The sequence below is a fragment of the Leptonychotes weddellii genome, chromosome 8, assembly GCF_054177405.1.
Source record: "Leptonychotes weddellii isolate Sample4059 chromosome 8, ASM5417740v2, whole genome shotgun sequence".
Taxonomy (NCBI): domain Eukaryota; kingdom Metazoa; phylum Chordata; class Mammalia; order Carnivora; family Phocidae; genus Leptonychotes; species Leptonychotes weddellii.
Window position 1 is genome coordinate 20,248,313 of NC_138376.1, and position 22,397 is coordinate 20,270,709.

The 22,397-nt window shown below is 43.0% G+C and overlaps 1 protein-coding gene and 1 long non-coding RNA gene across 3 annotated transcripts in view; both read left to right on the forward strand.

Annotated features, from left to right (window-relative positions):
* The window catches only part of MYLK4 (myosin light chain kinase family member 4), an 82,419-nt gene that overhangs the window by 3,875 nt on the left and 56,147 nt on the right, over positions 1 to 22,397 (forward strand). The window lies entirely within an intron of this gene.
* Positions 1,952 to 22,397, forward strand: part of LOC145722974 (uncharacterized) — a 27,905-nt gene continuing 7,459 nt past the window's right edge. Inside the window, exon 1 of the long non-coding RNA XR_014147582.1 lies at positions 1,952 to 2,285. This is a non-coding gene — a long non-coding RNA (uncharacterized LOC145722974). The remainder of the gene's footprint in view (positions 2,286 to 22,397) is intronic.

A 22,397-nucleotide genomic window follows, 5' to 3' on the forward strand; every position in this document is an offset into this window, starting at 1 on the left:
TTCAGCTTCTTCTTTGTAAATGGCGAAGGGCCCAGAGATGTCAGCAATAAATTTCCCTGTCTCTCTCTCTCTGGCCCTCTGGAGGATGGATGGAACACGAAGGGGAGACACAGAGCTCTTCTTCTTTGTGTGGCTGCCAAGGTCACGGTACTGGAGGCCCTGGCTGGCCCAGTCAGTGGGTGCCAGGGTAGGCAGCGGGCCTTGGCCGCGGGTGGGTGGAGAAGGGCATTCCAGTAGCTCAGATGTCAGCAGGTATGCAAACAGAGCTAGACTGACATGTCTCCATCTTCTGCTGGGGCCACAGTAAATCTTCACAATATCAGGCGTTATTCTCCAGGGACCGTCTAAAAAATGCTTGCCATAATTTGCCGTAAGTGGAGAAAACTTATTCTCCTTTTTCTTTTTAGTCCTTCTCTTTCTGAGAAGATTAGCATTGCTCATCACAGTAGAAAATGTCACTGTGGTGCATTGGCAATAATTTACTCTGAGTTTCCGATACTCTAGTGATATGGAAGCTTTGTTTGGAAGGCGTGAAGTGCAATTTTTTTCTAGAAGAGTCTTTACTCCCTAGTCCAGGCTGGTAAAACTCAGGTTCTTTTCCTTTTCCTGCTCTTAACCAGGTTTTCTAATTTCACTTATTTTCCCCCCACTAGATTAATTTTAACTATCTTCTTTCTTTTCCTCTACTTTATTTTTTGTTGAATTTGTTAAATGCCACATATTCTACTTTTCTCCTGTGGTTTGTTCACTTTATTTTTCTACTTCCATTTTTATTCTGTTTTTTTTTATTCGTATGTTTATTCTGTTTTTTTTAATGACTTTTCTCATTGTCTTATATTCTAGAGGGTGTTCAAAATCACCTAAATAATGTAGAATTTTAAAAACTTTTAGCAGATATACCATAATAAACCAGGTCTAAGCCTACATAATGTGGTGTTGAAATAAAGTAAAACACAAAAAAATTAATCTGCTACATACGCGGGATGAGCTCACTAGCGATTGTGCATATACTGTTAACTCATAAGCGGTAAATGACTCTCATAACTATAATTAGTATCATTTTTATAGAATCAAATCCAGGTTTTCTTCTTCGGTTAGTTCTCTGTTACCTATATAAATAGCCCCCTGCTATACTTCTCTTAGATATAATTTACTGTTTAACACACACACACACACACGCACACACACATGCACACGCACTTTATTTGTTTAATAAAAGACAAAAGGGCCAGACAAGCAGAGTTTTACTCTTCCATTTGGTTCTGTCTGCCTCCCTTTGCCTGCTCCCACTTATGATACATATACCTACTTTTTATGCCCAAGGTTATCTATGTTCACCTCCTTGTCCTTTGCCCCCCACCCCCACCTTCCCGTAGAATCCTGGTTCCTGTCCTCCATCTGAAAGGCACGGTCCTAACCAGGGGAGTGAGGCAGAGCTGTGGGAGTAGAAACAAGGATGGCTCTAACAGAGGCAGAATGCTTAAGTGCCTGCTACAAATGCTCCAAGACCAAACAAAAAATGTTTATCGACAGGATGTGAATAGCATAGAGCGGGTTGGAGCAAAGCGTGGATCTCCCTATTTTGATTGCAGTTGGTGCGCTTAATCGCAGATGGCATTTCCTGACTAACCACTGTGAAATTGCACTGCCGGTGGTGCTCACGGTGACTTACTTAGATATCAAAATATCATGGCTGAGGGTGGAGGCTTTGCAATTTTTAAAGTTGCATTTCCCTGCCCCCATCTCTTTGCTCCTTTGCTCCTAAGGGCAGGAGAAAGCTCCCTGGCGGTGGCCCAGCCGGCAAGGCAGATGCCAGTTTCTGTGGTGCTAATCGTCCTTGAACTGGGGACAAGCGCATTCAAGTTGGTGTCGTTTGTCCCCAGCGGGTCTGTCTCTGCCCCTACACCTGTTTCAGATCTGTCACGCAGGCCGTCCTATTTTTCCTTTTAAAGAGGCAGATTATCTGTGGATCGTGTAGCTGGAAACACAAATTGCAGGACCCTGCAAGAACCCTCTGCCATGGGGCAGCGCCTACCCCTCAGAAGTGGGCATGTAACAAGCATGTGCTTGGAAACGTGCTTGTGCTAGATCAGGGGAGGGAAGGAGCGTATAAGCCAAGTGACTTCCATAGCCGCTCCCCGAGAATGGACTTAGCACTTAGAAGAAAAGACATCTGGATTGTAGGTAGCGTGTGCCTTATCTCGTCTTCCTTACTCTGGCGTGTGTTCCAGTCCATGATGACACGGGGAGGTCACAGACAGGCTCCTGCCCTGGAGGACACGCAGGTAGTAACATCACTTTTAATTAAGACAGATTCATTTTACTGTTCTATTTACTGTTCTATTTCCAACCAGGGAGTGGTGCTTGCCAAAGGAGACGGAATGCATGCTCCGTCTTAATCCTTGCCAGAGACTACCGTCTTAGGAGGGGTTGGGATAATAATAGTGGCATGTGGCTCCTTTCAACATTCCAAGCACTTGCACCAACTTTCGGGGAACCTCAAAGCAACCATTCTTGCTGCATGTTAAAGTCGGCGAGCTATTTTTGTTTTGAGAGCAAAATAGTGTCAACATCTCTCCATTCCCCTACTATGTATATGACTTAATTATGAAAGTAGAATGACACAAGAGTAAAACTTATGTCCCCCTTATCATGTCTATGGCGAAGGCAGCATCCGAAGAGCGGCCGCCTCCCCTGGGGGAGCCAGCTCGCCCAGCCTATATGCTCTTTCTTTGGAACCGTTGCTGGATCACGCCTTTCACGTGACACGGCAGCTATTCCAGGAATGGAATTCAGTCCGGAGAAGAGTCCAATTCCGAAAGAAGAGAAATAATTCAGATCCTAAGGATTTTAGCACTTCCCAAGAGAGGGTATTCGTGTTTGGGAAAACAGCTCTTTCTACAGATTTAATACTTTTATCAATTAGCGTAAGATACATTATTTTCAAGACAGTATAAAAACCGTTTGGAAGAGAGGACAGAAACCAGCCTGAATCCCAGGAAGGAGATAGGTAGCAGTGTCCCTCCACTTTGCTTTGTTGCCATCTACTCCCCTGCAGAGCTTTTAGGCTTTTCTCCCCCTGGTGAAACCCCTCCTGTGAAATCTTAACACCACAGATATACCGTATACCTGCTTACGTATTATAGGCATTATTTGTGCTTTATACATAAAAGGAATGCTTTTTTTTTTTTTTTACCCCTCCTAAAGAAACAATTTTACCGCCTTGGGGGGTGATACTACCCTCATGGAGAATGCATGATTTATAGTTAAAAAAATTTGTCTCTATACCTGTATGCAGATACCAAAGAAGGTATAAAGAAATATTTATCCAACAAGAAACCACCCCCTCCGCATCCTGGTGGTGTTGGTGGACTGAGAGCTTCAGGCGTCAGGCTTTCATAATGGCCCTGAGCCTTTCCACGGGACCCCGACACAATCAGCATTTCGGGGACCATTACGTTCACTTTCAGAGGAATTGCCAAACCTTGGAATGGTTTATTATCTGATCTATCTTAGTTGAGGACAAGGTAAAAGAGATGGGAAAAAGATGGATAGACAGGAACAGACTTTTTTTTTTTTTTTTTAAGTAAGATCATAAAACATTCTAGGTCTCTTTAGGTCTGACCTAATGCCACCATTAGGTCTGTGTTTTCAGACTTGGTCAGTGTTGTCCAAGCATTACTCATTTTTGGCTGCTTAACAGATCTCCTATGGGAAATACCATGAGGGTTTTCATCTTCTATATGGAAAAGAATGAGTTATCCAACCAAGTTCCCAGAATGTAGCCCTCATAGTATTTCCCAATGACAAAGTCAACAAGATATATGCACTAATTGGGAAAGTTGTGGGAATGTATTTCAAAAAGTTTTTGCAACTTTTTAACTGTAAAGAAAATGTCTCTTAAGTCAGATTTTTATAACATAGCCTATTGCTTTTTCCCCCCATTGTTAATGGTTATTTAGAAACATGGACAACCTATCGTCTTAGAAATTTCTGCAAGCCCAGAAGTTTTAGGAACTGTTTTTTCTAAGGGCATCAGAGAATCCTACTTGTGATATTAATGTACTCAGTATCCGTAGAACATAAAACATAGTGTTGGCATACAGGTATATAGGGATATCGATAGAACATAAAGCAATCGAAAGATTTTTTCCAATACATCGGGTACAAATACTTGCCCATGTAAAGTTCTGGGTGTCCTAGACCAAACACACAGAGGAATCATATTGTTTGTGTCATTTCAGGTTCTCAGAATAATTAAAATTATGAGAGTTTTATGTTATTCGGTGTAATATGAGAAAAAAACATCTTATTTTCTCTGAAAGTTAAAGCAATACAGTAAAAATATAAATATTGCAAATCAAGTCTGTGTTCTCAGGTAAGAAAATGCTTAACATACTTGATAAAGAAATTCACCTAAAACGTTATAGTTGTGAAAAGCATATTGAGCTGTTAGTGTTTCTCAGACTTCAGGTTTTCAGGCCACCTTCATGGGTTTTGCTGTATCTGCATACTACTTTAACCCCTGTCAATTAATATTTTCACATATCAAGTTATTTAAAAAATTTTAGCAAAAGCAACGATAGAGTGAAATCATGGTTTTGATATGCTTATTCTAGATTTTCAAAGACACAGTAACACACACACACATTTTAAAAATGGTTTATTAGTGTACAACATAAAATCACCCCAAATCCCTAATGATGAGGTGATCCCACGTCAGTCTCTGGACCCCTAGACTAAGGAGGCTATTTCCGGGTCTTTGCCCTGTGCCACTTGGTACTTTCAACTCTATTTGTCATTTTCTTGCCAGGCTGACCACTGCTGGGTAGGATGACCTCAGAACTGTCCACGCAGAGGACTGGGTGGGGAGCAGCAGTGATGCACTGGGTCATCCCCACTGGTCAAGAGCTGTCCCATCGGGTGACTAACCTCTGGCACTTTCAGTTGCATGTAGCTGATCGTCGGTTCCCAGGGGTGTTCCACGTACTTCAGCCTCATTTACAATTTTGACTTCAGGAGGAGTGTCTGATTTGCTAGTCCATTGATGAGGTAGGAATGGTATGTGCTCATTTGGATACTGGCACAAACCTGCAGTATAATCAATCCATGGCTCACGGCTTCGTCCACTCAAGGGTTCTGATAAGCCCAGGTTAGTGTGGCATTTCCATAATGAATGGGACACTAAAGACACCAAAGGCTCTAGCAAGGAAGCTGTGACTCAGAGATTAGGGAGCAAGGCACATAGGAGCCTTGGCGCTCAGCTCATCCAAATCCTTCTTTGAAGGGGGGACTCAAAGTCCAAGAGAGGTAAACTGGACTTGCCCAAGATTCATTACATGGGAGGACTATTCCTACCTAAAATCAGAATTACCCTCCCAACCGTGTTTTCCGGGTTGCTCTTTACGTGTTTTGTTTTACTAGAGCCAGGCTTTTTCACGGAAGGGGTGGGGGGCACTTTGCATGGTGTCTGTGAAGGTTCCGTGTTGGCCACGGCCTGTGGGAACACAACACAGCACGTATCCCGGGCAGGCGTTGGCTCAGCCGGCCCGGAGCAAGGCAGCTTTTCGAGTCCTGCAGGCCTGCCTCGAAGGATGGCTGGCTGGCCATCAGCCAGGCCCACTGGCATTTTGCCTTGGCACCACCTCTTTCTAGGCAGGAGCATCTTGCTTCTTAATTTTCCTGCGCCTCAGGCTCTCCCTCTATGAACAGTTCCCCCAAGGCTTCGACTCGGGAGCTGAGAATCTGAGCAGCAAGGAGCCCAGTTAGAAGGCTCAGGTGGTGACAGAGCAGGTGTAATGCTGCTGTCAGTGGCCAGGTGTCAGGAAATTCTAAAGCAAGGCAGTGACCAGGCTAGAATGAGGGGTGTGTGAGCCCAACGTCTCGTTTGTCTACTAGACCTTTAGCTTCTAGCTTTGTCATTCCAAATGTAAGCAGTGAACAAGGTTGTAAACTTTTTGTATGGCTTGGGGCTTATCTGAACTAATTGGGGTGAGGGGTAAGCATAAAAATGAATTATAGAGACAAGATTTTAATTCATAAATGTATTTTTTTCTTGTGTCCTTGAGAAATGACTCTACCTTCTGTGCAATAGAAATGTTTTATAATAGCATTTCCCCACATCCAGCTATACAATTCTTTTTTTAAAAAAATATTTATTTATTTGAGAGAGAGAGAGAGAGAGCAGGGGGAGGGGCAAAGGGAAGAAGGAGAGAGAGAGAATCTCAAGCAGACTCCCCGCTGAGCAGGTAGCCCCATGCAAGGCTTGATCTCATGACCCTGAGATTATGACCTGAGATGCAATCAAGAGTCAGATGCTTAACTGACTGAGCTCCCCAGGAGCCCCCAGCCGTACAATTCTTTTTTTTTTTTTAATATTTTATTTATTTATTTAATTGACAGAGAGAGAGACAGCGTGAGGGGGAACACAAGCAGGGGGAGTGGGAGAGGGAGCAGCAGGCCCCCGAGCAGGGAGTCCGATGAGGGGCTCGATCCTAGGACCCCGGGATCATGACCTGAGCCGAAGGCAGCCGCCTAACCAACTGAGCCACCCAGGCGCCCCCAGCCGTACAATTCTACATGGAGTTTTCTCTGCTGTTTCTGGAGTGCCAGTATGCAGGTATAACCCATGGAGTTGTTAACTGCAGAGTTCTGATGGGGCATAATAATCAACCTCTGACAAGCATTGCACTATCGCTCTATTCCAGAGCATCTGTCATTCCAGGGGCCCACTTCTAGCTTGGATATTTTTGCCTCTAGCCTATATTTGGTCTATAGGATGGTTTCAGATTCTGAAAGGGGTTTTGAGCTCCCTTGGACACTGGAGGATAAGAGAGGAGGAACTAACAGGAGCTGAATATTTTATTTGGAGCTTCTAAGTCTCCTAGAATCTGCTAGAGGCCTTTGCACACCCCTGAGTCACTCATGCCCCTTCAGTTCTCTGGAGAGGGCTTTAGATGGTATCATAGTGTGACCTCAGAAAGTGCTCATCACTCGTTCCAGCCTAAACCCTAAGGAAGGTCCCAGCAGCCCTTGGTGTTTTCCCAAATTGTCCAAGAAAGAGAAACAGGGGGATGGAACAGGCAAGGGGAACACATGATGGACCTACCTTGTGCAGCATCGTCTTTCACTGGAACATCATCCACTAGGCCTGCAGTTCTCAAAGTGAAATCCTTGGACCCCCCTGGGGCACCCTAAGACCCTTTCAGAGGTCTGCAAGTTCAAAACTATTTTCACAATAATTCAAATTATTGACCTTTTCCACTGCACTGACATTTGCGCTGATGATGAACCGGCAATGGTGGGCAAACTGCTAACTCCTCAGCACAGAATAAGACAGTGGCACCAAAGTGTCCTAGTAATCATAGCATATTTCACCACCAGACCCTCGATGTTTTTGTTCTGTTTTGGTTTTGAAAGAGACCGTCTTCCTTAAAAATGTACTTGATGAAACAAGAATGTAAATGTGGTTAATCAGCCTGTATCAAAGTCATTTAGATCTTTGGGCCCATATTCTATATTAATCTACTCAGTAAGGAATTACTGAGCTTCTACTGCACGAAGACACACTGTTGATTCTGCTGGGACTGTCCCATAGTCGTCGCAGGATACGACTCTGGTTTGGAGGGTAGATACTTGAAACCCAAAGACACAAGCTGTTTCACGTATTGATGCTCACTGATGGTGTCAAAAAGAGGCAGAATCTGATGACACAAGATCAGGTATTTAAAGGGTAAACATAGGATACTCATTTAGGTTGCAAATGGCTTTTTTTCTGTTCAGTCTGAGCTCCACGTATTAGAGATGTTTTCTGTTAGGATCTCCCTTTAGACCACTTGGCAATCTGTAGTTATTTAGAAATTTAAAAATGAACAATGACCTGTGTTAGGTCCTACTTTCTTCCCAACCTTCCAGAATAAGCATGTTGAATTAATAGGATAATATAAGTAAGTTTCTACATTGTTAAGGCTGTGTTTGCATCTGCCTATTTAGAATTTATGCTTTAACTTGGGTCTATTTATTTATGTACTTATTTTATTTAACAAGCATGTAAGTGGCCCTCATTGTATGCCAGACCCTGTTCTAAGCAATTCACAAATAACTCATTTAAACCTTGTAGGCACTTCCCCGATTGGCTCTATGGCTAATACTAATGATTGCTAACACTTATGTTGTTTATTGTGTCCCAGGCACCGGGTGAAGAACTTTTCATACAGCATCTCAGTTAATCGTCAATGTCCAGTGAATTTATATAATTATTACCTCCATTTTATAGATAAGTGAGGCTTAATGACATCCGGTACTTGCCCAGAGTTATACAGCTATATACCATGATATCTCTCGAATGGGTTAGCTTGCCCCATAACATGAAAAGGAAAACTACATTTATTTGAAGAAAATTTAACTGGAATTTATTATTTTTTTTTAAGTTAAACGTCAAGTATTTGAAAACAAATCGTCTCTGATGGATTTTCTAAGGACAGTTTGTATTATCTGCACATTATCTAAAATATAGTTTCCATCTGATGACTGCTCTGCTTGTTTGTTCTATCTCTCTATGCAAACACAGCCAGAGTGGCTAGATTGAAAGCAGTCAGGTTTCTTTTACTTGACGGCGAGGCTCTTTTCTGGAACAGCGATGTAACAGGGACCTCTAGTGGGGAGAAGTTGCAAAAGTCACCGCGGCTGGGCAGTGAAGTCCCACCACTTCAGGCTAAGCCTTCTGATTGTAGGACGGGTGTCCTGTGGCCGAAGTCAGCCATCAGCAAGTGTTGGTCCATGGACACAGCAGAAGCTAGGCGAGAATATATTGGAACTAATGATTCTCTGAAACATATAATAAGGCTGGGAAATGATAGGCTAAATTGGCTTACTTTCTTGTAACAATGCAGTACATCACATACAAAATATGTGTTAATTGGCTGTTTACATGATTGTAAGGCTTCTGGTCAACAGTAAGCTGTTGGTAGTTAAGTTTTGAGGGAGTCAAAAGTTATATGTGGATTTTCAACTGTTCAGGGCGTCAGCAGCCCCAACCCCACACTGTTCAAGGGTCAACTGTATTTAAATAGAGAAGGATTTAGTAACTTGGGCTTGATAGAACATGAGAGAAGGCAGAGCCTATTTATTTTATTGGACACATGTTACTGAATATGTCACAGGAGTCAAGGCAATGTGTGGGTCGTTCAAGCCTGACACAGATACAGTTAAAGATTTATGAACTCTCAAATTATAACAATTACTATCGCTGATATGACAAAAGGGGCAGGAGACTCCACTGGTGTCCTGTCCAGCACCTTCATCTCTTGATATTTCAAATGGTGAATGACTAGACCCGACTTACCTAGCTGTTGGATACCACAAGAGATGCTGCATCATCTACCTCTCGACTCTCCGACCCTGTTCTCTGAGAACCATCCCTGGTCCCAAGCTCAGGAGGCCACACCCAGTTTACTAACAGAGTTGTATATTACAGCGAAGTTACTGGGGGATACAGGGAAGAATGGAAAGTCACTGGGCATAATAGCTAATTCTTAAGCTTGTCTACCAGAAGGTAATGACCTCTAATTGAAGCCTGTCTATTTCCAATTATTCTACTTTAATACTGTGTATTTGCATGATCATATCATCTTATGTGGGATTATTAATATTATTCCCCAACACATAACATTGGACATTCTCAATGCATATTACAATATTAAAGGCTCTGAGAGGTTCCCTGTTAAAACAGCAACAGAACCATTTTAACCAGGCACATGGGAAGCATTCAATAAACGTTAGCTCATATCTGAAACACTATTAGCATTCTAATTTATCCTGAGAGCTTTCAAAATTTATCTGACCACTGAACTCTTCTGTTTCCCGAATCATATTCACGTCTCAGGATGCCATAAGATGTACCTTGTGGAATGCTGGTTTAGAGAGGATCCATTTTCAACTCTGGTATCAAATAGCCCCAGATTCAAATCCCCGTGGGGCCCCTTACCAGCTGTGTGACCTTAGTCATTGAGCCTGAATCTCTGTCCCTGGTTCATGATAATGGGCCAGAATGCCCACCTTGCAGAATAATTGGGAGGGTTAAATTAGCTAATCTGTTAGCAAGTGGCTTGGTGCCTGACACAGAGATGTGACCCCCAAATTTAATATCTGTTCCCACTTCTTTATTTTCACCACACCTTACCGCATTCTTTCTCCTCTTCTATGCCTTTTGAAATTCTTCCTGTCCTTCAAGGTCAGATTCAAATCCCACCACCATTGATTCTAATCTGACATCCCGCCTCCTCCCCCCACACCAAGTTTGCCTTAACTACATCATCCTTTAAGAACACCATTTAAATAACATATGCCATTTGTGTGGGTAGTTTTGGTACCCTGTCTGGTAATAATTGTTTCACAGGTTGGGTCTCTACTCCTAAAAAGCTGGGGCTCCTTTCCTGTGGGGATCATTCCCTAGATTTCTTTGTATCCCTCTTAGCAACTGTGTTAGGCATGTCCATTTTCATTTGTGCTCTAGTTATTACCAACACATTTTAGGAAAAAATTCATATTTTAAGTCTTTGAAGTGAAGATAATTATTAATATACTTATGTCAAATATTTAAACAAAGCAATGAGTAGAATTCCAAATAGCAGAATATTTGGAATGATATTGGTGTTGGACATTTCCCCAAAAAGTTCCAAGAGGATGTGCTTGAATGAAATTTTAATCATTTCTAGACTGGCAGAATCAATTTTGAGAGATCAGTATGATCTGATCCACTCCAGCATTCTTCATTTACCCACAGATCAGAGTGTCTGCAGTAAGAGAATACCCATAATTCTGGGTGCTTTCTGGCTCCTTCTGAAGAAGAAGGCAGTCTGCTTCCTCTTTCTCTCAAGTCGAAATCTGTCTATCAACTTGTACTCTGAAATGGCTCTAATAAAATTGAGTGAAAATTGTTTACAATTATATCCGAGGGACATTGCATAGATTCTGAAGCCCCTTTTGGAATTAATTATTCAATAAAGAGTAGGTTAATTTGAACATAGTTTTTATTTTTTTGTTCCTTTTATATAGTCTGATCCTTAACAGTTGCTATTTATGTGTGATGAAGATGGTCATTCGCCACAAACCAGAATCTTATTGTTCAGAGCGTGGCCTGTGACTTGTCAGCATCTCCTGGGAACTTGTTAGAGATACAGATTCTTAGGTCCCACCCAGATCTACTAAATAGGAATGCATTTTAGTAAGGTCTCTGGATGATTCACATGCATATGTAAGTCTGAGAAGCACTAGAATATTTGTTACTCCCGCAATTGAAAAACGAAGGGTTAAAGTTTACTGCAAAAAATTGCTGAAAGGAAAATAAACATTTCCTACTGCACTTAAGAATATATGCTTACCTAAGTAATATATATGTATATTACATGTATACACACACCTATATATTCAAAACGTAAATGTATACGTGTATATCCTCCAAAGGGTCTCTCTGGCTGTTCTTGGGAACCAGGCAATATCCTTTCTTGAACATTTTATGAGAATATTTTCCTTGATAAAATAAATATGTCTAATAATAGTTCTTTCCATTAGATTTCCCAGGCAGACAAAATACGAAGCTTGCATTCCGGCCAGTGAGATTAGCTGGGTGAGAGAACTTGTGAAGTGCCAGGAATGGCCTGCTTTCCCCGCGAAGGTCACACTCTCAGAGACGGGTGTGGATATCAAGTTCCTTGCCCATTTGAGAGTTTGTAGCCCTCTGATGAGGCTCTGCGTCATGGAAATCCCTTGGTCGGCTCTTGCCGGCAAAGCAACAGGCGGTTTAATTGAAAGCCACGTATGTGCTGAGTAAAGGACTAATCCCTGAGATTCTACCTGGTCCCGGAGTTACTTCTTCCACAGGTGCTTCCTGGCACGTAAGCATGAGCACTTGTGGCGTGAAGGAGCTGGACCCATCACCTTCCCCTGGCGCCGGTTCTAGGATGGCTTTTGGTTCAGAAGCTCTCAGGGTCAAGTGGAAAGATCATTGGTATCCGGAGTCTGTGGGTCCATCTGGCCTTTGCCACTCACATTAGATAAGTGACCTTGACTACGTTATGTAACTCTCTGAGAATTTGTTTATCTGGGAAGAGAAACGCTGTTCGAAGACAGCATGTCTCAAAGTCTCTTGAGGATCACCTAGGGGGCTTGGGGACTGTACAGATCCCCAGCCACTCGAAAGACACTGAAGCAGAATCTCCATGAGTGGAGCTTGGGAATCTGTGTTTCTAATCACCTTTCAGGGGATTCTTACGAGAAATGTGGTTAGCAATGTTCGAGGGAAACCATTTGATTGATAGCCAGCTCATGTCCCTTCTTCTATCCCTAAACTTATTCGTATCGGCAGATGCCAATTGGCAACGAAGAAGGTGATGTTGTGTCATTGCTGCGGGTTGGTTAGACTATAAAAATATATGAAACTTTGAACTATCTGGCCTGAGTACTCGTCACCCCTACCACTTAGAGTGAAATTAGTCCTGTGACCACTTGAGTTTCCTTATCTATAGAATAAACTGGTAATAATACACACAGATGAGATGATTTTTGTTCTGAGTCCATGCTGCATAACTGTCAGCTGATATTACAGAACTTCTTGACCCTCCTGTTGCTTGTTTGGTCTCTGGGGATTATGAATTCACGGAAAATTGTGGGAAACTATAGTTTTTACGTATATATTTCCATTTCCACCATAACTCTTCTTTCTTCATGTCAGCTGCATCAAGACTAAAAGGAGAAATGTTTCGTAGGATTAAAAATTTGGTTCTTTCATACCCAGTGAGAGAAGAGAGAACGTTGGCTTCTTTACAGTTGGGTAGAAGATACACTAGGTAGTTAAGGTAGCAAAAGAGGATTCACCCAGGATAAAACCAACAGATTTAAAAATAATCCGAAAAGAAGAAAGATATAATACAAAGGTTTAAAGAAGAATTGAGAATCATTTTGCACGACATGCAAGCAGGTGGGAGGGCCTGTCCCTGTCTGAAGAATTATAATAAAGTAAGCCTTCCTTGAATGTATTTTAGACACTGAATAAAATCCAACCCCAGTGTTCTTAGCTCTGAACATATCCACAAATAGATCGAGACAGCAGTTGGGGACAGAGGGTCAAGGAAGGTTGTCAATGAAAGAATGTTTGGGAGGAACAACCAAGGTCAGGTGGAGCGAAGCCCGCACCTTCTTCAGTGTGAGGTCACTCTCAGCAGAAATGAAGCACGGTGCAGTCCCTTTGGCCATTACTGCAAAGCCTTCTAGATTTTCAGTTTTATGGCATTGGCAAAAGATTCCACTAGCCTCCCAGAATGTTGAGTTCACCTCCTCCCAAGACTCCAGCAGCTTCAGGGTTCACTCCGCATGGCCTGGCACAGAACGGCATTCCCTAGCGTCACTGCGGAGCTGGCCAATGAACTCCGTCAAGACCAGCGTCCAGCTCAGATGGATTCTGGCTGTGTGTGTGGGCCCAGGTGGGACTACTGTCTCCAGAAATGCAAGGAATTGTACTGTTCTGCTCAGGTCAACTGGAAAAGATTTATGAAATGCTTCCCGAGTGCCCAGATACCTGCTAGGATCTATAGAGGAGGCCAAAGAAATGGGATTTACGGTGCCCGTCATGATTAGCTGTTGGACCTATGTCAATTCCTGTAGCTTGCTGAGTAGGTATTTGAAATATGGGGTTAATAATACTGCTCTCATGCTGGCTACTATGCAGAATACATAGACACTGTGTATAAAGCCCTCAGCACTCTGTCTGATACATACTGAGCACTCAATAAATGGTAGCTCACATTAATATTATTGTTACTGTTACTCGAGAGGCTTATCATTTAGTCAAGGTTGAAAGGTCTGACTGTATGAATCGGGAAGAAAACCAGGCTGGGCAAATTCAAGCGTGGTTCTTGGGGACTGTAATTCTCCAAGTGTAGCCGGCAGGCCGGTCCAGGCCGACCTCCTGCGGGACGGGCCTGCAGACCACTGTTGTTTGGGGCTTTCTCTCCTCCCACTTAGGTTTATGCAGAAATGGAGTCACCTGCTCAGATTGCTTGCTGACAACCTCACTACCATGTAAAAGAGAGCACGTCGTGGCCATATACTGTTATGAGTACCCTCTCCTTGCTGCCACTTTCTCTTCTTTACCAATCCCTTAAAACTCCAATTTCGGAGCCAAATCTCCAAGTCCTTTCGGAATAAAAGATGAACCAGATAAAATGGGCCTGTGAAACTGGAATCACGGTGTTTGGAGTTTATTCATTTTGCCAGTCTTCACTGGGCACCCCAATGGGTGGGTGCCCGGTGTGTGGTGAGGGGGTGTGGATGCAGATGTGAGTGAAAGAAACCATCTCCCCTCTGCCCGCACCACCTCCCAGAGAAGTCAGGCCATTGAAAAGAGAGCTGAGGGTGAAGAGAAGCACAGAGACCAGGGGACTTGACCTAATCTGCAGGGAGCTCACGGAGGCCTCTTTGAGCACATGATGCTTCTGTTTGCCTCCGCAGGATGAGCAAGAATAGATAGAGCCAGACAGCATACAGGAGGTGCTCAATAAAGGCGGATCGAATAGGTGAACTAAAGAAGGAGGCAGAGCAGAGAGACATGGAGGGAAAGGGCTGAGTGCCCCTCCAGACCTGCCTAAGCAGAGTCTCGTAGCTGGCTCCGGAGTGGAGAGAGCAAAGGGCAGCCTGTTTCCATGCATGCGACAACTCCGATTTCCTGCTAATATTCCTACGATTATTTTGTCGCCCCGAAAAGTCAATTCTGGCAATTCCAGGGACTTCTTAGAAATGAAATTATACTTGGTGCCATTTCCCTTCCTTCTGAAATTACTATTGCTATATTTTTAGTATGTTTTAGGGGAGTAAAAAGTATTACTTACCTCTAGTTTTCCATATAACCACTTCTGATGACTACCCCTTTTAAATACCTTTTTTTTTTTTTTCCAGGCCATCCAGCCTGAATTAACTTTTCTTTAAGAAAAGGTCTTTCGTGGTTTATAAATTTTAATGCAAGATGCTAACTGCCAGGATATTTTTGGACCACAACCAAGGATTTAACCAGCCTCGCTTAACAGATGAAACGAGGCAAGCCTGTATGCACCTGGACACAGTGGCTCTTTCATCGTTCACTTTCAAAGTCATGACACCTCCTGGTTTTAACCTCAGGACGTCAGGAATTTTCTTTTAAAACCTGTTTCCTGGAAATAGGTCTTTGCTGTGCTAATGGATAATTTTTCACTTCATATTTTTTTAAGGTGCATAAATTCTATTTTTTTCCGCTTGCAAATAAAAAAAAAACCCCACCAGGGTATGGAGGGGCATGGTAAGAGTCTCCTCTGTATTAAATAGTACAGGCCATCCCTGTCCTGGATTTTTAAATATTTCATTAGCAACAAGGGATTCTTACACTGCCCTATTCATTCCCCATCCCTCCTCAGACACTGGACTGATTATTTTGATTAAAAGTGCTGAGTAAGAGAATGTGGGCTGAAAATTAGCCTCTTCAGCAAACGCCAGCGCCTTTAACCACGTAAGGACCTGCTCCTGTGGCTCTTTGGAGTCCTTGGTTCGATGTTGTAATTAAGGAAAACTGGGTTTGTGAGACTTGCTTCCTCTCCATGTTTCCTTATCCTTTCTCCCCCTGTGCTGGGCAACTCTCCTGGAACAGAGGGTCACTCTGAGCCGGGAAAGTACCTTTGTGCAACATTTTGAAAAGCGTTCCCTCTAAGGTGTAGATTTGTGGGAACATCCTTCTACATGCCCCATGGACTGACGTCTTGGTCAGCTGACATCACTTATGGGAGAAGAAAAAGGCATCCGTTCCTTAGGCTTAGCCGCGGGAAAACACTGGCTTTCAGGCCATTTGCCTCCTGGAAGAGCTTCCTTGTTTGGTGTGTGAACCACACACTGAATGTGGACGACTCGCCTGAACCGAGAACTTGCTCTTAGTCTGCTCTCCATTTGTACTTGTTGAACTGCTAAGAGTTCATTCTTAAGAATGTAAATAATGCATTTGCAAAATCTCAGTGGGTTTCCTGGGAAGGCAGTGCTTTAGGGAAAGAAAAGCTAGCATTTGCCAAATGCATCTCCATCTGGATGGAGGTAAAAAGTTGTCTTGGGCCCAGTGGTCCTGCTGGGAGAAATTGCTTGAGTAACCCTTCTGGGTTATGTAAATAAGAAAATCACAGAAACCACTGCCTCCCGGATAGGTTTCAACGGGTTCCTTTGTAGTTGGGCAAAAACTCCTCTCCCAATGGTCTTGGTGGATAAATGCTGAAAAATGCCCCCGAGGAGGAGCCTCCTAGAAACAAAATGAGACCTTCGCTTTTGTCCCCAGAGTTATTAAAACACATCTGATGAACTAAAGTCTCCAGTCTGGAAAAGATCCAAAGAGGCCTAAAGAGAAACTCCCCTTGGGGGGCTCTGGCCCACTGCCGTAGGCAGGGGCTAGGGTAGGGTTGCCAAATAAAGTTCAGGACCCGCAGTGAAATCTGAATTTCAGAAAAACAGTGCATCATTTTTAGTGTAAGTCTGTTCATGTAACATTTGAGACATACATAAATAACCCTAAATTTACTCATTGCTTATCTGAAATTCAAATTTCTCTGGGCTTCCTGTAGTTTTATTTGCACAGCAATGGGGCGTGGCTCACAATTAAGGCTGCACAGGATGTGTTTTGTGACGGGGGTTGGGAGCTAAAGCCCGGGAACCTCCGGTGTGATTGCAGCTGGTGGACTGGAACGCAGGGCTCCAGGGCGCTCACGGGGACCAGCAAGCAACACCTTCATTGTCGTGCTGGGTGGGCCCTGTGATGGCTCAGTGGGGACGCAGCGACCGAAGGCAGAGCTGCAGAAACCTGAAACTACGGGCGCCAGGAATGTTCGCCCCCTTCTCTCTCATGGGACTCGGATGGGGATGGGTGGAGGAGGCCAGAGAGTCCGCTGATTGGGAGGTGGGGGCTCGATGAATTGATTGGAAGATCAAGAAAATGCAGGTGTGAATTTCCTGGTTTTCCAAGTTGTGAAGAGAAGCCCGCCAGCACGGAGGACTTTCGGTGCACAGTGATAACCAGAACAGAAGAGAAACACATCCTGTGATGCCCCAATCGGTTCCCAACCTCAGCCCCAGCGGGAGTCCCAGCCTAGCCCGGCATGATGGGAACGGGGCGGGGCAGCGGGGCTTGGGGCAGTGAGCAAAGTCACAGCTGGAAGAAAATGCTTTGTTGAGCAGGGCCCAGCATGCAGATGGGTAAAACGGGAAGTGGCAGGAGCTGACATGGGAAAATAGGGGGGCCGAGGCCTCGGAGAGCCTGATAGAGGAGCTTGACTCTCCCGAAGGCTGGGCATTATCAAACTCTTATTTTTTTATTTTTTATTTTTGTTTTAAGATTTTATTTATCTGACACTCAGAGAGAGAGAGAGCACAAGCAAGGGAGCATCAGAGGGAGAGGGAGAAGCAGACTCCCCGCTGAGCAGGAAGCCCCACGTGGGTCTTGAGCCCAGGACACTGGGATCATGACCTGAGCCCAAGGCAGACGCTTAACCTACTGAGCCACCCAGGCGCCCCCAAACTCTTATTTTTAAGCTCTTTCTTCAAACATTACATGATTAGGTAAGACAGAAACAGCCCCTCCAGAGGTCAAGGTGCAAACCTTCCACCTTGCAGCAAACAGGCAAGTGTCATTGTAGCCCATAAATGAGACCAAGAATGCTGACCTTGGTATATAAGAATGAACCTTCCAGACACTGAGGTCATTCCATATTGGAACATGATCATGAAGTCATGAGCTTGTAGCTGGATAACTATTTGTCAGGGATATTATAAAAGGGGTTTGAATGAGACTACATAAAAATACTTTAAGACAAACAGGAAGAAACGAAGCATGCATGCTGCCCCGAGACTTGTCCCCCACTGTCTGATGCTACTTGTGAGGATTTTGTGGCACCTGGGTTACCTTGAAAAATCGAGGTAGCAGCCCTGCTAATTACTACCCACGTGGTCTTGGAGTCATTACCTCACTCTTCTGTGCCTCGGCTTACTTGTGTGTGGAATGGAAGAAAAATGAGCATTTACAAGGTTGAGGTGGCTTAAATAAGAGCAGGGCCAGGCCATTATGAAGTCCTCAGTAAATGCTAGCTAATAATAGTGATAATTACAAGAAGAAGTAAAAGGAGAAGATATGAACCAACCAGATTACTCTCTCTCTCTTTTTTTTAAATTTCTGAGCTCTATCCCAGACCCATAAAGTCAGAATTTCTGATCCTTATGTTTAGGACCCGCCCCTAGTAATTCGTAGGTATTCTGAACTTTTGAAAACACTGCCTTTTGTTGTCTATGAAAAAATGCCTGTCCGTTGGGGGCTTCCCACCCACTTATGGGGGAAGTTGTGTCCCTGAGACTCCCGAGGAGAAGGGGAGCTTTCTAGTGCCTCCCTGTCACCAGCTCTGGGGCAGCCTCTTCCCCTGGCATGCTCCCCACTCTTCTCAATTTCCATTCTACCCAAAAGCCTCCTGGGGCTTCCCTGTGTCTTGTTCCTGCCTTGTGTTCAGGCTCTTAGATTAGTAGAATCCCAAGTTTTTGTGTTTGAGACAGAACAGTGGACCCACTGTATTTGTTTTAAAGGGTAATAGCAATTGACTTCGATTTAGTTAACAGAGCCAGTTCTCTAAGATTAATAAAGATTGCCAAAGAGACCAGAAACAGCCAATTCTCCAGGCCCTTGGGGTTCCATCCATCTGCCTGTGCCTACGCTCTCTGAAACCACACAGTGGACTTTACTAGGGCCACATTTCAGGTAACGGTATCTGATGCATATTTATAATTCCAAAGTATTATATACCACAAAATTGGTCTTTCCTGCTGTAAGGTAATAATCCCGTCTTAAGATATTTACATAGAAATTTGTTTTAGCTTGAGTTACCATTTGGTTAATTATATAGTAAAAAAAAAGCCAAGGGTGTGAGGGCTGCTTTGGTCTGGGGTTCCTTTGAGCCACTCCTACTTTTCACTATGCTTTCTCATCTCTCTCTCTCTTTTTTTTTAAAGATTTTATTCATTTATTTGAGAGAGAATGAGCTAGAGAGAGCATGAGAGTGGGGAGGGTCAGAGGGAGAAGCAGACTCCCTGCTGAGCAGGGAGCCCGATGCGGGACTCAATCCCGGGACTCCAGGATCATGACCTGAGCCGAAGGCAGTCGCTTAACCAACTGAGCCACCCAGGCACCCGCTTTCTCATCTCTTGTAATGGCCCTACAACTCTGGGCAGGGCTTCTGTGTCCTCTAAGTTGGAGTGAGTAACTTTCTCAATGGCTAGGGGAGTGCACCAAGGATGGAATTTAGTTAAGCAGACACCTAACACTGAGATCTGGTTTCACGAAAACCACTCACCTACAGTCTCCAAACACAACTATTTCCTGGCAAATGGCTATGGCTTTGTGTGCCCAGAGCTCCTTCTTTCTCTCACCTCCTCCATCTTCTCTGCTTTTTATTACATCTGTCTGTAACTTGAAACATTGTACTTTTTTGCAATTCTATAGTTGCAGAGTCTCAGTACCATTTTTGGACTTCAACAAGCATTATACATTTCCTAAATACATTGGAGATGCTGATTATTTCTTAGTCTTTTTAGAAATGCTTTAGCGCCTCTCAACTCCGTGAGACATTTCATAGTATGTACAACCAATAAGGAGAGAAGTCAGCCAAGAGAAAACAGCCCAGCACCAACTTGCTCCTTGGTAAATTCAATGTTAGTGTCTTGAAAATGAGACCAAGAATGCTGACCTTGGTATATAAGAATGAACCTTCCAGACACTGAGGTCATTCCATATTGGAACATGATCATGAAGTCATGAGCTTGTAGCTGGATAACTATTTGTCAGGGATATTATAAAAGGGGTTTGAATGAGACACATTCGTGTGCCCCTCCAGAATGTAGGATTCTTTGATTGTTTTAATATATTGAATCCTGAGATATGCTGAATTCTGATTTATATTCCCCCCAGATACATGAGATTATAAAAAGTGCTCCGCACGCCAAGATTTAATTCAAAAGATGCTAGGTCTAGCATCCTGCTTAGCCACACAATATATTCTTAATTTTATATATAGTTTTAGTAAGCTTGAGTTGTTTGTGTCATGAGCTTGAACTTAAAAAATTATGTTTCTTAATAGAATATGAGGATTCTCCATGAGGATTTCCCTGCCTGTCTTAATCATCATCAAGACATGAACTAATTTTTCATTTGTCTGCTGCTGTGTTGCATACAGTGTTCAGAAAATTAGACCACATTGTGGTCTATAGGTTCACTCCATGGCGATGAAATGGACTCCCTGAAGATCTCCAGTAAATAATGAAATGTTGAGTAGATTCAAATGTCTTGGATTATTTAGGTCTAATGTCTTGGCCATAAAGGTGCAAAGGATGAATTTCTGTAGTGTGAGTTTACTTGGCAAAAGAAAAAAGAGACTTTCTTCTTTCCTCCACGATTTCCTTTATGGCTCTCAGTGACCCTTCTCACTTCGGTTTCTCAGCACGGGGTGACTAAGATCTTTAGATGCCTTTCTGCTTGGTTTCTTCTCAGCTGGTTCAATGTCAGAGCACCCCTTCACAGCTCCTATAAATCTGAACCCTCTGGGATTCCTGTTGTTTTTCCTTAACAAATCCCTAACCCAGAGTAAGCCCCCGCTGGACCCTCAGGAGCAGGAACATTTGCATGATGATGACTAAGCAGCCACCGGAACGTGATCACCAACACAGGTGCTAGGTGAGAAGGAGAAACATCATTCTTGGCTACAGGGGGACTAAAGGAAGACAAAGTAATCTTTAAGAGCCAGTGTAAGGAATATCAGAAACAGTCAATATAACTTTGTGTAGAAGAGCCCAGAAATAGGCTCCCCTGAGAGCTAGCAAAACTAATGAAAGGTATCTGTCTAGCCAGATATGCCTGGAGCCAGAGTTACCCACAGCCCAACCACTTCTACCTGAGCCCTTACTGAGGATGTGAAAAGCCCCAACTTTATGAGGTGTTTTGACTAAGCCATGAATGAAGAGGAAATTTGGAGACGTGATTGTAAATGAAAGAACAAATGCAGACCCTAGGGTGTCAGTGAGAAAGAAAACTTCAAGGTAGCCTAGTGTGAGGGCAGTCACCCAGTTTTATTGAAAGATCTTTGCATCTTTTGTACTTTCAAATATTTGAATGCTGAATTGCTTGAGCAAATTTACTTCACTGCAAGCTTTAAAATACACTCTTTTTGATGCTCTACAGGGATGAGAAAGCTTACCTTTAAAACCTTAGTCATCTTAATAATTATCAGACATCACACAACTTATTTTTTTAATTAGAGAAGTAACAATATGAGAAGTTGGTGTATCATTGAAAAAATGTGAATTATTAAATGTAAAAGTGAATTATTAAGGTGATATAACAGGGTCTCAAATTTTCTTGCCAAAATTGGGGCAGCTCACTCATAATTAAAATATTTTATATATAAGATATATGAAATATTTTTATATAAAAATCTTCATATTTTTCATATAAATTTTTTATATTCATTTTACAGTCACATAATTTAAAGAGTCATAAAGTTCTATAAAATTTTTGGTGAGAAACAGCAGTCCCTACCCTTATTCCCCACTTCCCCCTCATCAGAGGTAAGCATTTTTATTTGTTTTAGCTGATTCTTTTTGTCATTTACCACCATATGTCTAAATAACATGTATATGTTGTTTTTCCATTTCATATTTAGGCTTCTTTAATTGAATGCTGTAGAAAGAAAGATAAGGATTAAGTCTCTTTCATCACCCGCCTCCACCACACACACACACACACACACACACACACACACACACACACACACCCCTTTTATGTCCTGCCTATTCCCCTCATTCTCCCAACATAATTGTAATTTTTGGTTAAATAAATTTTCAGTGTTTCAATTATTGTGATTTTGGAAAATTCTATTCATGACTGAGAGCAATGTAGAGCTTCACTGTGTATTTTCTTTTTCTTTTTTTAAAAAATTTTATTATGTTATGTTAGTCACCATACAATACATCATTAGTTTTTGATGTAGTGATCCACGATCCATTGTTTTCGTATAACACCCAGTGCTCCATGCAGTACGTGCCCTCCTTAATACCCATCACTGGGCTAACCAATCCCCCCTCCGCCCCCCCTCTAAAACCCTGTTTGTTTCTCAGGTCCATAGTCTCTCATGGTTCATCTCTCCCTCCGATTCCCCCCGCCCATTTTTCCCTTCCTTCTCCTAATGTCCTCCATGTTATTCCTTATGTTCCACAAATAAGTGAAACCATATGATAATTGACTTTCTCTGCTTGACTTATTTCACTTAGCATAATCTCCTCCAGTCCCATCCATGTTGATGTAAAAGTTG